The sequence below is a fragment of the Mus musculus genome, chromosome 7 (genome assembly GCF_000001635.26).
Source record: "Mus musculus strain C57BL/6J chromosome 7, GRCm38.p6 C57BL/6J".
NCBI lineage: Eukaryota > Metazoa > Chordata > Mammalia > Rodentia > Muridae > Mus > Mus musculus.
The window spans coordinates 125,600,600-125,614,651 of NC_000073.6; the positions used below are offsets into that span (position 1 = coordinate 125,600,600).

A 14,052-nucleotide genomic window follows, 5' to 3' on the forward strand; every position below is an offset into this window, starting at 1 on the left:
GAGCTGCCTCCTGCTAATTCACACTCAGAAACGGTGAGTTGGATGGAGCATGGCTCTGGAGTTCAAATCCCAGTTCTGCCATTGGCTAAGGTGTGACCTTAGGCAAGTTCTGTAACTTCCTTCACTCATCTGCAACACAGGGAACATGAAAACGCTGGTGGCAAGATTCAGTGGTCAGCCCTCCGGAAGGAGGAGGGGGCGAGTGTCTCTGTGACAGCACAGTTCACTGACACCAGGAACTCTGCAGATCAGCAACTTCTCCTCTGCCATCCTGCCTTTGAGCTTTCTTAAACTCCAGGCTAAGAAAGACCTTAGAAGGTTCACTGTGAAGACCAAGAGAGGAGAAAAAGAAAGGAAATCAGATAAAGGGGAAAAAGCAGGAGGAAGGACGGTTGGGGGTGGGGAGCTGGTGGGAAGGAAAGCGGAGCAGAGGGCAGGGGAGGAGAAAGAAAAGCCAGCTTCATCCTGAGGTCTCAGGCAAGCCTGGAGCAGACACCAACAGCCACCAGTCTGCAGGGCAGACACTCATGGATCAACCATGAGGGACCCTGTAGGAAGTTCCCCAAACACAGCTTTGAAAAGGAAAGATCCAGACAGCCACAAAAAATGGGAGGCTTTCTCTTAAACCAGTCAGTCATGTGGGCTGCTCCCAAGCCTTTCCAAAAACACTGGTCAGAAAACACTGGTCAGGGCGAAGGCGGCCGGCGTGTACATCTGAGCCCATCACGACCATGGAGACAGCTCAAACAACTCTGGTCTGACCTCACTCCTCTTAGGTTCAAATATCAGCTCTAATGCCTCATAGCCCAGGAGCTAGTTTGCTCCCCTGAGCCTCAATCTCTTCATCTGTGAAATGGGAACAGGCTTGTCTGTCACTCAGGGTCTGTGGGCAAGTGCCATCGGAGCACCTGAGCAATGTGAGAAGGAGATGGCTCTGACTTCCTCTCTCTGGGGCTGCTGGGCAGGAGCTGCCTGGCTTTTGTCTTCTGGCTTCCAAAAGTCTATTTGTCACCCCTTTTCTGTACCTCTCACTTGCTTCAAGACAAAAACAAAAACAAAAACAAAACAAAAAAACAGTCTTAAGAGTTTCTTTTCTACTGCACGGGTCAGAGAGGACTGCTGTGCACACACCAGCTGCGCTGTGTTTCAGGAATGGGAGCACTCACTGACTCCATGCTTTCCTGGTTCCCAAGAGCAGCTGTGGATCCCTCTTAGCCCCTACCTTTTCTCCCAGGGCAGAGGACTCTGAGGCTGGCAAAGGGAAAGTCTCTCCCCTGGGTCCCCAGCTGGGAGATGTGTAAGCCCTGTAGAAGTCTTAGAAGGTTCGTGACAGGAAGGGCACTGAAGTCATGCCCTCTCCAGAAGTGGGAAGTGAGCAATTTGATGATCGGAGGAACTCATGGGACTGGCCGTCTCCTGTGCTGACCATGGATGAGGGCTTGCTGCTCATGTTATGCTTAAATTGTTGAAACATAGACAAAGCTTGCTTTTAGGTCTGTGGGAGTACCTTGAGAAGGTAAATGCTACAGCTGCAGGAGAACCTACGCACTGTCTCAAGAGTGGTCCTGGGCAGAGCACGGGATTGGACTAGTTCACTGCTCATCAATGGAGTCTTCAACAAGTTGTTTCGCCTCAAAGGTTGACTAAACATTGGCCTCACGGGTGCAGGCATGAGGTCTGAGTGACGGCTAGAGTGTCGGTTTGCACAGGATAGACATGATCTTATGAACCTGCTTGTGAGTTCTGAAGAGATGAGTCTCGGAGGCAGATTTTAAGGGATTCTAAAAGCTGCCCTAAACTATGGGGACCACCCTTGGACTGTCGAGGGAAGAGGCAGAGGCAGGAGGTCACCCATGGTTTGACAGGAATGGTGATAGCCTCAGCATGGTCAGAAAATGAATGGAAACCTCACTGTTTAGAATTAATTTGAACTTTCAATAATAAAGCCCTTTTTATGAGGAAGGAAGGAAGGAAGGAAGGAAGGAAGGAAGGAAGGAAGGAAGGAAGGAAGGGAGGGAGGGAGGAGAAAGGAAGGAAGAGAGAGAAAGAAGGGAGGAAAGAAAGAAAGAAAGAGAGAGAGAGAAAGAAAAAAAGAAAGAAAGAAAGAAAGACAGACAGACAGACAGACAGACAGAAAGAAAGAAAGAAAGAAAGAAAGAAAGAAAGAAAGAAAGAAAGAAAGAAAGAGTTTATTTTCTCTATTTGTTTGGATTTCTATCTGTGTGTGGCTGCCTTGCCCTCCTGGCTGGACAAGGGGCACAGCAAGGCTCTCAGGAGCAGCAGGGTTCTCTCCTCCAGGGTAGCAGCGCATGTCCTCCTTCCCACAATGCTGAGGCTGGGGACTGGGGAATGGATGGTCATGAGCAGTGCTTAAGGCAGAAAGTCTGAGTGTCTGGGTCATTCTGAATCAGGACCCTGGGGCAGGCAAGGGACAGACAAAATGGACCAGTTAGACACCTGTAAAAGAGCAGTCATGAGGTAGGCGTCCACCTTCAGTCTGTCCCATCTGTGCTGAGGGGCTCAGGGTAAATACCAAGGGCTTCAGGTGGGATGTGCTACTGTCACATCTCTGTCTCGGTTTCTACATCTTCAAGAAGTGGCAAGTCCCACTTCACTGCCTGCCTCTTGGGACACGACTGTGAGGCCTTTGGGATGATGTCATCTGTCTGCAAGATGTCAGACCCCAAATATCGTGTTAAGGGTGACCTTTGGGGAGCCGTGGGTGCCTGCTTGCAGGCATCTTAGTTTTTCTTGCCCCTTCTGGAGGATCTGGCTGGGTTGGGCGGGGCACTGTTTACCACATCCCCTCCCCACCCCTTGCCTGGCCTCAGATAGACACCGAAGCCTCCGCTGGTGGCCCTGTGTTTCAGTCGCACACAGCTGTCTGCCCACTTCTCCTGTGGTGTGCCTCACGGTCACTTGCTTGTCTGACCGCAAGTCTGCCCATCCCTGGGGCAGCCAACTGGCCTCAGCCCGTGCCCCAGGCGTGCCCTGTCTCTGTCTGGCTGCCCCAGCCCTACTGTCTTCCTCTGTGTAGGCTCTGCCCAGATGCCCGGCTGGTCCTCAGCCTCAGGACTATCTCAGCAGTGACTCCCCTGATTCTGGACTTGCACCTGACTGAACTCCTGCCCACCTCAAACCTTCACCTCCCACCACCACCACTCCGAGTCCCGCTGTGACTCCCACGCCCAGGAGACCACCCAAGTGCCCCAGCCTAAAGAATGGCTTTCTGAGAAAGACCCTGAAGGAGTAGGTAAGTAGACTCTAGTTCTTGTTCTCCCTGAGTCTGGGGGCCTTTTTTCTGTCTTTTGCATAACACTGTGGTGGGACACAGGCAAAGAACACTACGCAGTTAGTGTGGGCAGAGTCAGGGCTGGAGTTCCTTGTTCAACTGACTAAAAATGACTAGGAATGCCCTTGCTGAATGTTGGAGGGTTATGGAGGCAGGAGCATGGCTAGCATAATCCCTTGCCTATGCAAAACTGCCTGCAAGAAGTGGTGAGGAGAAAAAAAAAGAGAGACTCTGGATGGTAGACAGTCTGCCAGGCAGTGATAGGCAGTAGCCAGGGGCATTGGGAAGCTTCCAGGGGGCCGTTTTGTAGGGAGGAAATCAGGTACTACCGGCCAGTATAGTTTATTACTTTAACTCCATCTATCCTTCCAGGCAGGTGGGGTGCCTACTTCACAGAGAAGGAAATCTGACTCCACAGGGGAAGAGTGACATTCCTTATGGGTCTTGTCATGATATGGCAAGGTGGGCAGTCCAACCAGGTGTCACCACCCAAATCCAGGGCCTGGGTCAGATGATAAGAGGTAACACCTCTTCCATGAGAAGAGAGGGGAGCCCGGAGGTTGTTGGAAGTCTAGTCTAGAGAACAGAATAGGAGAAGGCGGCACATGGGTTAATAGCATAGGAAATAATGTCTGTGCTTAGGACGTGTCAAGAGGACCAGAGCAGGTCATAGATGCATTAGAGGGTCACGAGTAGTTCCTAAGAGAATGTCTGTGCTCTCTGAGGCAGTTAGAGCACATGGTAGCATTTCCGAGTCTAGCAGCGAACCAGGGCAAGCCTCTCTGCTTCTTTGAGCCTCCTGGGTCCTCACTTTCTCCATCTGTAAAATGGGGATCAAGGTGGCTCTATCTTTGTGAGGCTGTTTATGAGAACTCCAGGACATCAGAATGTCAAGATTGACTTCAGGGGCTCCTACACCCAGGTACCCTGCCCCATGGAGGAGAAGGGCTAACCACTGAGAGCCACCAAGAATACAGGGAAGGCTAGAACAGCCCTATCTGTCGTGAATTGTGAGAACTTGGGGACCTCCCAGAACCCTCAGAGTCCAGGTGAGGCCAATGGCCCCATGCAGCTCGGTGCATAGATGTCAATACTGGGTGGACCCTGTGGGGGACAAACCTGCCTTTTGGTTAAGAGTGATGAAGAGAGTCAGAACAGAAATTGGAACCCAGTCTATATGGCAGGATGCCGTCCCATAGGAAAACTCACAGCCTTGGAACATTGTCTAAGGACATTTCTCAGACAGCACTTAGCCACGTGATCCCCACAGTGGGGTGTTTTCTGCAGTAGCCCTGCCCTAGGGCCCGGTGTCCACTCTTCAGTGGACCTCAGAGAGAGAACGATAGAATCCCTGACTGGCAGGGGAGACAGAAAGGAGAGCATGTGGAAGATGGAAGAGAGACAGGCAGGCTACCTGCTGGGGAAGTGATTTCCTCACTTCTAGGGCCAAGCAGCATCAGATAGGCATAAGAAGATGGGGTGTGCTTTCTCCCAAAGCCAGGAGTGGGCTTTTGTGCATGGGGGCGAGGAGCAGCCATAGCCAGTCAGTGTCTTCAACTGGGGGAGGGTTGCAGGGACACACACATGGCTAGGCAGGGGTAGCAGCTGTCTTTTTGTTGTTGTTGTTGTTTTTTTTTAATTCTGGGTGTTGGGTTTGCTGCTGCTGACAGTTTGAGAGGGAGCTCTCTCCATGCAACCCAATCTGCCTCAAATCTGTGATTCTCCTGCCTCAGCCTCTTGAGGACTGGGATTACAGGCGTGTGCCACTGTCCCGCAATGGCTCTGATGGCAGCGCTGCATCCCTTGCAGATGAGGATGCAGAGATTCAGAGAGAAAAAGTGGTTTTCAGGGGCCACCCAGAGAGCCACTTAGAAGGGGAAGAGAAGGAGGCCCTGAGAGAGGTGGTCTCACCTTGGCAGTCTTTGCTTCAAAAACTGGTCTACAGCCCCAGAAACATGAAGGGGGGAGGGAGGAGCTGGGAGAGGCCCCACCCACAGCCTGCAGTTTGCAGGTGTCACCTCCCCTCCCCCACCAGCCTAGCCCGCGGGACCAAGGGACTTTTCTTGACAACTCAAACATGAGCGCTGAGTAAACCTGGAACTTCTGAACCAACCTGAGAATATTCCCTGGCTGGGGCCCCTTAAGGACATCTGTACCAAGACCTCGGCCTGCTGTCCCTAGGGTCCCCAGGGAGGATCAAAGCACTAGAACTGTCCCCAGGAGGAGGGGCAAGTGCAGGCATGTGGCCTGGCTGCCCCTCAAACCTCAACCTTCTTCATTGAGTGAGCAGCCATCGATGTGGCCCTGGGCCTCTCTGGGTCTCTGTTTCTTGATCTGCTAAGTAGGTCTGGTGTGATAACCAAGACTGGAGTCTCCCATTTTCTCCAGTGCTGATTAAAGGTTCATGCTTCAGATTAGGCCAGGGTGGGCTGATGAGAACAGGGTGGGGGGTGGGGGTGGTGTTGGGTTTTTGCTGCCTTGGCCCCAACTTTCTGCTGTAGCTTCAAACAGCCATTCTTCAAAACAGCCCTTGTTTGAGAGCCCTAGAGAGAGGCTGCACACTTAGGCAAGAATGTGAACATGCTAGAGTTTGCACAAGTGGGATGGGCTGTTCCTGTGGAGGTGTTCAGGAGAAAGAAGGTTCTGGCTCATGGAGACTGCATATACACAGATACTGGGACAGAACTTTCTTCATGTCTAGCCGTCATCCCACTAAACCATGAGTCTAATGTCCTCAGCTGTAACCCAAATCACCACAAGGCACCAGGAAGCACACAGCTGCAGTGTGCCTGCACCTACCACCCTGCTCTTTGCACACAGCAGCTGAGCAGATAGGTAGAGTTGAGCAGAAAGACACCCTTGACCAGCAAGAGTTAGAACATTCACCTTCTGTCCCAGGCCTGCTAGTCTCATTTATCCACTTAGACACTGCTCAGCTGAGAACCTGCAGTGTACTATCTCTGAGCATGCCCTCTCATGTCATTAATCTGAGGACAGTCCTTTCAAGCAGACCCTTGGAGCAGGGATTGCTCCAAGAGTGTGGGGAGGGTGCCCCCTGGGGATAGTGACAAAGCTGATGGGAAACCTGAGTCTCCAGGGACTGCTCAGTGGCTGGTTCCCTCATTCATTGGTCCCCTCATTAGCAATGCATTCTGTACCCATTGCAGTCACCAGGGATGCTACGGTGAACAAAGCTGGTGATTTATCAACCTAATGGGACCTAATATGCCCAATGATGGGTGAGAAAGACAAGATAGAGACCACAGAGTGGACCCACTTCAGATGAAATGGACAGTCTCTCTGGAAGGTGACACTGAAGTTGAACTCTGGGGAGAGTTTTGGCAGAACAACTGCGCATGTTAAGGTCCTGAGATAGGGAACATTGGAGCACTGATGGTCTTATCCTACAGTATCTGAATTTAAGAAACAAGAACCAAAGAGAGCCAGACTTAACTCTGAAGTGCACAGGATGCATGGATTCACCACCAAAGAAAGGGTCCTTGTCATTTAGTCATTTGTGCAATATGTGTCTGCAGCCTGCTGTATGGGAGGCAGTACTTACCACAGGGGGCTCAGCAGGAGCCGAGCCCCTGTGGTTCCTTCAGGGCTGTTGTTTAGAAGGTGAATGGAAACATCCGGAGCTATGTATGGGCTGTGGTGGAGGGACAGACCCCAAAGGAAGATGTGACTCACCCTCCTTGGAGAGATCAAAGACAGCCTTGACACTTGAACTTCAGTTTGAAGACCCAGTAGGAGGCTGACAGTCAGCTAAGGAGCACAGAAAGTTCCCATGGCTGAAAGACCAGGTGTGAGGGATGGAAGTCAGGTGAAGGCAAACTGTTCCACAAAGCCACTGTGAATGTCTGGTGTGTCTGGAGCCAGAGCAAGCAGGGAAGGAGCAAATGGGGATGGGCACTAGGCTTTTCTCAGCAAGTCGAGGTGGGACTGTTGGAATGATGTGGAGGGAGAGGGCTGGAGGATAAAGCCAGAGGTCAAAGCCCATGAAGAACATCAGCAGGTGGGACAGTTCACGCCTGGGGGACCTAGAAGCCCTCCCTTCTGGTTCCCCCTTGGGAAGTCCCTGAGCAGATACACTTCTCCTTCTGGTGACCTGCTGGCTCTTGTGCGAGGCTCTTGTGGGGAGTCCCTCTGTGCCTGCCTCATTTCTTGTCTGTCCCGTTAGGAGAGGGACATTTTACTTTCAAAAGCTCCACAGTCTTTCACTTTCAACCCTGTGGCTCCCACCTGGCCTATACTGAGGTGACCATAGCCTGGATGGATCAAGTAGATTCCACTCCTTGATCATTAGTGGGGGCAAGGTGGGAAAGCCAAGAATGCATGGTTGCCCAAGGAGATAGGTAGAATGTATCCTGTGAATACACTTGGATAGGTCTGGTTAGATCCACAAGGGGACGTTGCTCCTTGTCATAGAACCTTGAGGTAGAGGTGCTGGGACCCATGTGGCACATTTCAAAGAAGCCACATCAGTTCATGCCTCTACTCTGTGTAGAGAAACCCTAACAAGGACTTCCCTGCATTCAGAATTGTCTTTTCTGTCTTGTGTGTTGAACAGCGTGCTATGCACGTGTGGAGACCAGAGGTCACTCACTGCTGAGTGTCTTCCTCCATTACTCTCCATCTTGTTTGTGAGACAGGGTCTCTCACTGAACCGGGAGCTCACCATGGGGCCTGGGCTGGCAGCCACTCTATGCCTCCCAACACAGGGTTGCAATGCACAGTACCATTGCTGGCTCCTAGATGGATGCTGGGGACCTGAACTCTGGTCCTTGCACTTGTTTAGCAAGCACTGTACTCCATGAGCCATTTCATCTCTCCTCTTGATGGACAAAATTTCTTAATGAAATCCACTATATCCCTTTTTTCCCCTTTCATTCCTGAGTTAGAAGTATGTTCAGGAAGTGTGGCTGGCGACAAGGTCAGGAGAACATCATCTCACTTTTCTTCGGGATCATTTATTATTTTACTTTTTTTATAGTATGTCCTAAATTGATTTTTATTTTCTGACAGGACTGAGTGATTGAAGGTAGGGGCTTCGCGCATGCCAGGCAAGTTCTCTACTCTTGAACTATGGCCCCGGGCCCAGGAATTGACTTCGATTTGATTTGAATTTGATTTGATTTGAATTTGACTGTGTGAAGTAGGGATCAAGGGTTACGTTATTTGTATGATTATGCCACCTTTGTTGGGTTTTGTTGTTGTTGTTTTTGTTGTTGTTTTTGGTTTTGTTTTTTTTTTTTAATTTGTTCCTTTGTTTGAGACAGAACCTCTCACTGTAACCCTCATTGTCCTGGAGTTTGCCACATAGACCAGACTAGCCTTGAACTCACAGAGATTCTCCTGCCTCTGCCTCCCTGGTACTGGTATTAAAAGCAGTGCCACCACACCTGCCTTTGCTACTGTTTTGAAATGGTAGTCTTATTATGTAGCTCAGGCTAACCTAGAAATTCCTATTCTCCTGCCTCAGTTTCCCCAAGTATAGGTCTTATAGGTAGCATAAAGCCCCATGGCAGCTCTGCCATCATTTTAAATGCCAGGCCTCCTCCCTCACCCCCCAAATGCAAGGGCGATTTTGTTGACAGACCAGCAGTTATAAGCTAGCTACTTTGTAGCATCTCTTTCTTTCCCATCCAACAGTTTGGTTTCCTTGTAGCAATTCTTTATGTTCATCACTTCTTTAAATGATGCCACAAATACTGAAATAATCCCAGGAAAGCAGCTGGAGACTGTGCATACTGAAACTTCCTTGGAACCTCTCATCATCCATGAACATGGTCTATCTGGCCACTTATTTTTTATTTCTCTTAGTCATCTTTGTGATTCTGACACCCTTTGAGCCATTCTTGGGTGACTGTCCTTTTGTTGCTAATATAAGTTACATCATTTTGAAGTTTTTATTACATTTTTATTTACCTATTTGAGGCTGTATGTGTAACATATGGTGTATGTGAAGGACAGAGGCAACTTTAAACAGTTGATTCTCTCGTACCTTGTTAGTCTGTCTTAGGGGCTCTAGCTGAGATGAAACAAGAGCAACTTGTAGGAGAGAGGATTTATTTATTTATGTATTTTTAAAGATTCATTTATTTTATGTATATTAGTACACTGTCACTCTCTTTAGACACCAGAAGAGGGCATCAGGCCACATTATAGATGGTTGTGAACCACCATATGGTTGCTGGGAATTGAACTCAGGACCTCTGGAAGAGCAGCCAGTGCTCTTAAGTACTGAGCTATCTCTCCAGCCCAGGGAAAGGATTTATTTTACCTTATAGCTTGTAGTTTATCATCCAGGGAAGTTAGAGGAACTCAAGGCAGGACCCTGGAGGCAGGAACTGATGTAGAGGCCATGGAGGAGTGCAGCTTACTGGCTTTGATCCAACTGGTAGCTGCTGCTGTCCTTGGTAGGCATCCCATGGTCCTGGCATCTCAAAAATGTTGGGGTCTCCACTCTAACTGGTCTGCACTTTCACCAATAGTGTCTTCTAGCTTTCTTCAGGGATTTTGATCCTGCCACAAGGCCCCATACCTCAGCTTCTCTCCATGACCTCCACATACCTTCAGATCCAATATCACCAGGAGAACTCATACACATTACCAACTTCAGCTGCCAGCCTGAGGTTTCAGACTTAGGCATCTGTGTACAGACTCTGGGGAAACATTTCCTACAAGATTTCACTTCAATGACTCTGGTGTCTTCTTTTCTTTCTGTTTAGTTTTTGTTCGCTCATTTTGAGACATGGTCTCTCTGGGTAGTCTTGGCTGTCCTGGAACTCACTCAGCAGACCAGGTTGGCCTTGAACTCTGCCTGCCTCTGCCTCCCAAGCACTGAGATTAAAGGCGTGCGCCACCACTACCTGCCTGCTATATCTTCTTAATCACAGGCAATCCCCAGCTGACCAGAACCACAGATTCTTCATTGAAAATATTGAAATGCTTCAGCTGAGTCTTTCAGGGACTCTCAGACTTCCTTTTGAGCTCCACAAGGCAAGCCTCCACTATCTTCCACGTTCCCATAACTCATTAAGCTCTGGCCAATCAATGGCTTTTCCAGCCCAACGTTCAAGAGTTTTTCCACAATCCTCCCTCCGTGCCATAAATAGATAGACAAATAAATAAATACATACATACATACATACATAAATACATAAATAAATACATAAATAAATAGATAAATAGATAGATAAATAACTTCGATAAATAACAGCAATAACCTATAACCAGGTACCAATTTCTGTCTTAGGATTTCTATTGCTGGGACAAGAAACCACTATCAAGAGCAACTTGGGGAGGAAGGGGTTTGTTTTAGCTTATATGTCTTAGGTCATGCTCCCAAAATGAGGGAAGCCAGAGTAGGAACCCAGGAAGAAGCCATTAAGGAATGCTGCTTACTGGCTTGATCCTCCTGGCTTGCTCAGTTTGCTTTCTCGTACCACCTAGGACTACCTGTCCAGGGGTGCCTCCCTCACTGTGCCTGGGCCCACCCACATTACCCACCAGTCAAGAACATGCCACCCTGCAGACTTGCCTACAGGCAATCTGGATAGAGGCATCTTCTTAATTGAGGTCATTGAGACACTAGTCAGATAAAACTAGCTAGTGTCAAGTCGACAAAAATATCAACCAAAAGCCCCAAACTAGTCAGCCCAGGCTCTCAGGGATCAAACTCAGGTGGTCCGGCTTGGCAGCAAATACCTTACCTGTTGAGCCATCCCACCAGCCTAAATGGCAGTTTCATATTCCCCTTGGTATATGGGAATAGGCTTTTGTACATTTTATCATTAGTACCATACTTCACAAGCTGAAGTTCCAGATGTAAGAAGAAATAGCTGACTATAAAAGTAGTTCATCACTTCACCACGTCCAGCCAAGCTGCTCTCTTCCCTCTCTCCTCCCCTTCCTTCCATCTGTCTTTTCTTTTTCTCCTTTAAATGTTAAATAAAGTCACATAATGACCACAGGCTGACCTGAGGGCCAGGACTGCAGGTTGATGTTCAGAGGTGTTCTCTCTCTCTCTCTCTCTCTCTCTCTCCCTTTTTTCTTTGTTTTTAAATGTTGTCTGGGTCAATAACCTTCCAGATTGGCCTGAAATACATGGCATCCTCCTGCCTCTGCCTCCTGAAAGCTGGGTCACAGGTGAGAGTCTACATAGCTTGCCTTTGCTTTTATGATGATTTTAATTTCTTGTTTAAAAAAAAAGTTGTATCAAAAGATGGACTAGTCGGCCATCACTGGAAAGAAAGGCCCATTGGACTTGCAAACTTTATATGCCCCAGTACAGGGGAATGCCAGGGCCAAAAAGTGGGAGTGAGTGGGTAGGGGAGTGGGGGACTTTTGGGATAGCATTGGAAATGTAAATGAGGAAAATACCTATAATTTTTATATATATATATATATATATATATATATATATATATATATATATATGAAAGAGTTGTGGTACTAAGCAGAGTTCCAGGCTTGGGGTTCAGTGTGTGTGTGTCTGTGTGTGTCTGTGTGTGCCTGTGACTGTGTGTCTCTGTGTGTGTATGTGTGTGTATATCTGTGTGTCTGTATATGTGTATATCTTTGTGTTTGTCTCTGTGTGTGTGTCTGTGTGTGTTGTGCATGCATTCGTGAAGGCCAGAGGTCACCCTTGGTTTCCTCTTCAATCACTCTCCACCTTACGTTTTAAGAATTGAACATGGAACTCCCTGGTTTGGCTAGACTGGTTGGCTGGCGGGCTCTTCCTGCTTCAGCCTTCCCAGCGCTGGGAGCATGCATTGCCTCGTGCAGCTTCGCCATGGGGGTGGGGTTTCTTTTTTATTATTATTATTACGTATTTTCCTCAATTACATTTCCAATGCTATCCCAAAAGTCCCCCATACCCTCCCCCCCACTTCCCTACCCACCCATTCCCATTTTCTGGCCCTGGCGTTCCCCTGTACTGGGGCATATAAAGTTTGCGTGTCCAATGGGCCTCTCTTTCCAGTGATGGCCGACTAGGCCATCTTTTGATACATATGCAGCTAGAGTCAAGAGCTCCGGGGTACTGGTTAGTTCATAATGTTGTTGCACCTACAGGGTTGCAGATCTCTTTAGCTCCTTGGATACTTTCTCTAGCTCCTCCATTGGGGGCGCTGTGCTCCATCCAATAGCTGACTGTGAGCATCTACTTATGTGTTTGCTAGGCCTCGGCCTAGTTTCACAAGAGACAGCTATATCAGGGTCCTTTCAGCAAAATCTTGCTAGTGTATGCAATGGTGTCATCGTTTAGAGGCTAATTATGGGATGGATCTCTGGATATGGCAGTCTCTAGATGGTCCATCCTTTTGTCTCAGCTCCAAACTTTGTCTCTGTAACTCCTTCCATGGGTGATTGTTTCCAATTCTAAGAAGGGGCAAAGTGTCCACACTTTGGTCTTCTTTCTTCTTCAGTTTCATGTGTTTTGCAAATTGTATCTTATATCTCGGGTATACTAAGTTTCTGGGCTAATATTCACTTATCAGTGAGTACATATCATTTGAGTTCTTTTGTGATTGTGTTACCTCACTCAGGATGATGCCCTCCAGGTCCATCCATTTGGCTAGGAATTTCATAAATTCATTCTTTTTAATAGCTGAGTAGTACTCCATTGTGTAAATGTACCACACTTTTTGTATCCATTCCTCAATGCAAGTCCCCATGCTTGGGCAGCAGGCACCTTACTGAATGAGCTGTCTGCCACCCCTCTGCTGTCACCATCTTAGGTCAGCACAGTGCTGCTCCAGACAGACACAGCAAGCAGCAGAGTTCTAGCCCTCCTCCACGCTGCTGGAGTGAAGTTCCAGATCGTTCAAACAGTAACGCCTCATTTCTCCTTTGCAGTCAGCTCCCTGTTTCTGAGATGGAGTGGATCCAGGCAGCAGTTGCCTTCCTGTGACTGTTTTATTTCACGTCTTAGCATAATGACTTCAAGTTTCACCCACATTGCAACATATGACAGGAGTTCCTTCTTTCTAAAAAGGCTGAATAGCCTTCCATTTGTGCTTAGAGCACATTTTGTCGGTGAATGGACTAATTGCTTACACATGTTGTTTATTGTAAATTTCAGGGCAGTAAACAGGAGTGTGAAAACACATCACTGAATTGTCGCTTTAACCTACTTTGAATATATACCTGCTATTTATAATTTTAATTGCATTTTTCACCCTTGTATGACCCTACTGAATATAGAGAAGCCTTGCAACCTCGCCACATCTTCACCAATATGTGTCACTTTATTCTAGTTTTAGACAGTGGTCATTGTGTCTGGTGTAAGGTAACTCTTTCTTAGGGCTTCGATTCTGATTTCCCGATAAACAGTGATACTGAGATGCGTCTTTGTGTCTGCTGGCCATTGTAAGCTCATTTGGAGAAAGGGCACTAGTCCGTTTTAACATGGGGCCATTCAGGATGCAGTTACTGAGTTGCAGTGTTCTTTTTTATATGCTGGGTCCTACGTGCTTGTCTGCCATCTAGTTGGGGGTGGGGGGGCATTCCTCTCTAGATGATTGAAGTTTGTCTGGTCTTGTTTTGGTTGCCTGTGCTCTCTCCCTGGGACATCTATAGTTTTAGGCCTCTAGCCATCTCAAGTTCATTCCTGAGAGTGGTTAAGATAGAAGACCAGCCCAATCCTGACACACGACGCTGTACCTCTCCCCAGGGTCATTTCTTTGATTATCTTCTTTATTTGTCCCAAGCTGACTTCAAACATGCTCGGTAGCCTAGGATGACCTGCAACT

At 48.1% G+C, this 14,052-nt stretch overlaps 1 protein-coding gene across 2 annotated transcripts in view; it reads left to right on the plus strand.

Moving 5' to 3' along the window:
* The first annotated feature begins 2,652 nt into the window (after positions 1-2,652).
* The window catches only part of Il21r (interleukin 21 receptor), a 31,146-nt gene continuing 19,746 nt past the window's right edge, over positions 2,653-14,052 (plus strand). Inside the window, exon 1 of one of the 2 annotated variants that reach the window (XM_006508097.4) lies at positions 2,653-3,253. The gene's annotated coding sequence lies outside the window, so the exon portion shown is untranslated. The remainder of the gene's footprint in view (positions 3,254-14,052) is intronic. The other variant, NM_021887.2, reaches the window with a different exon arrangement.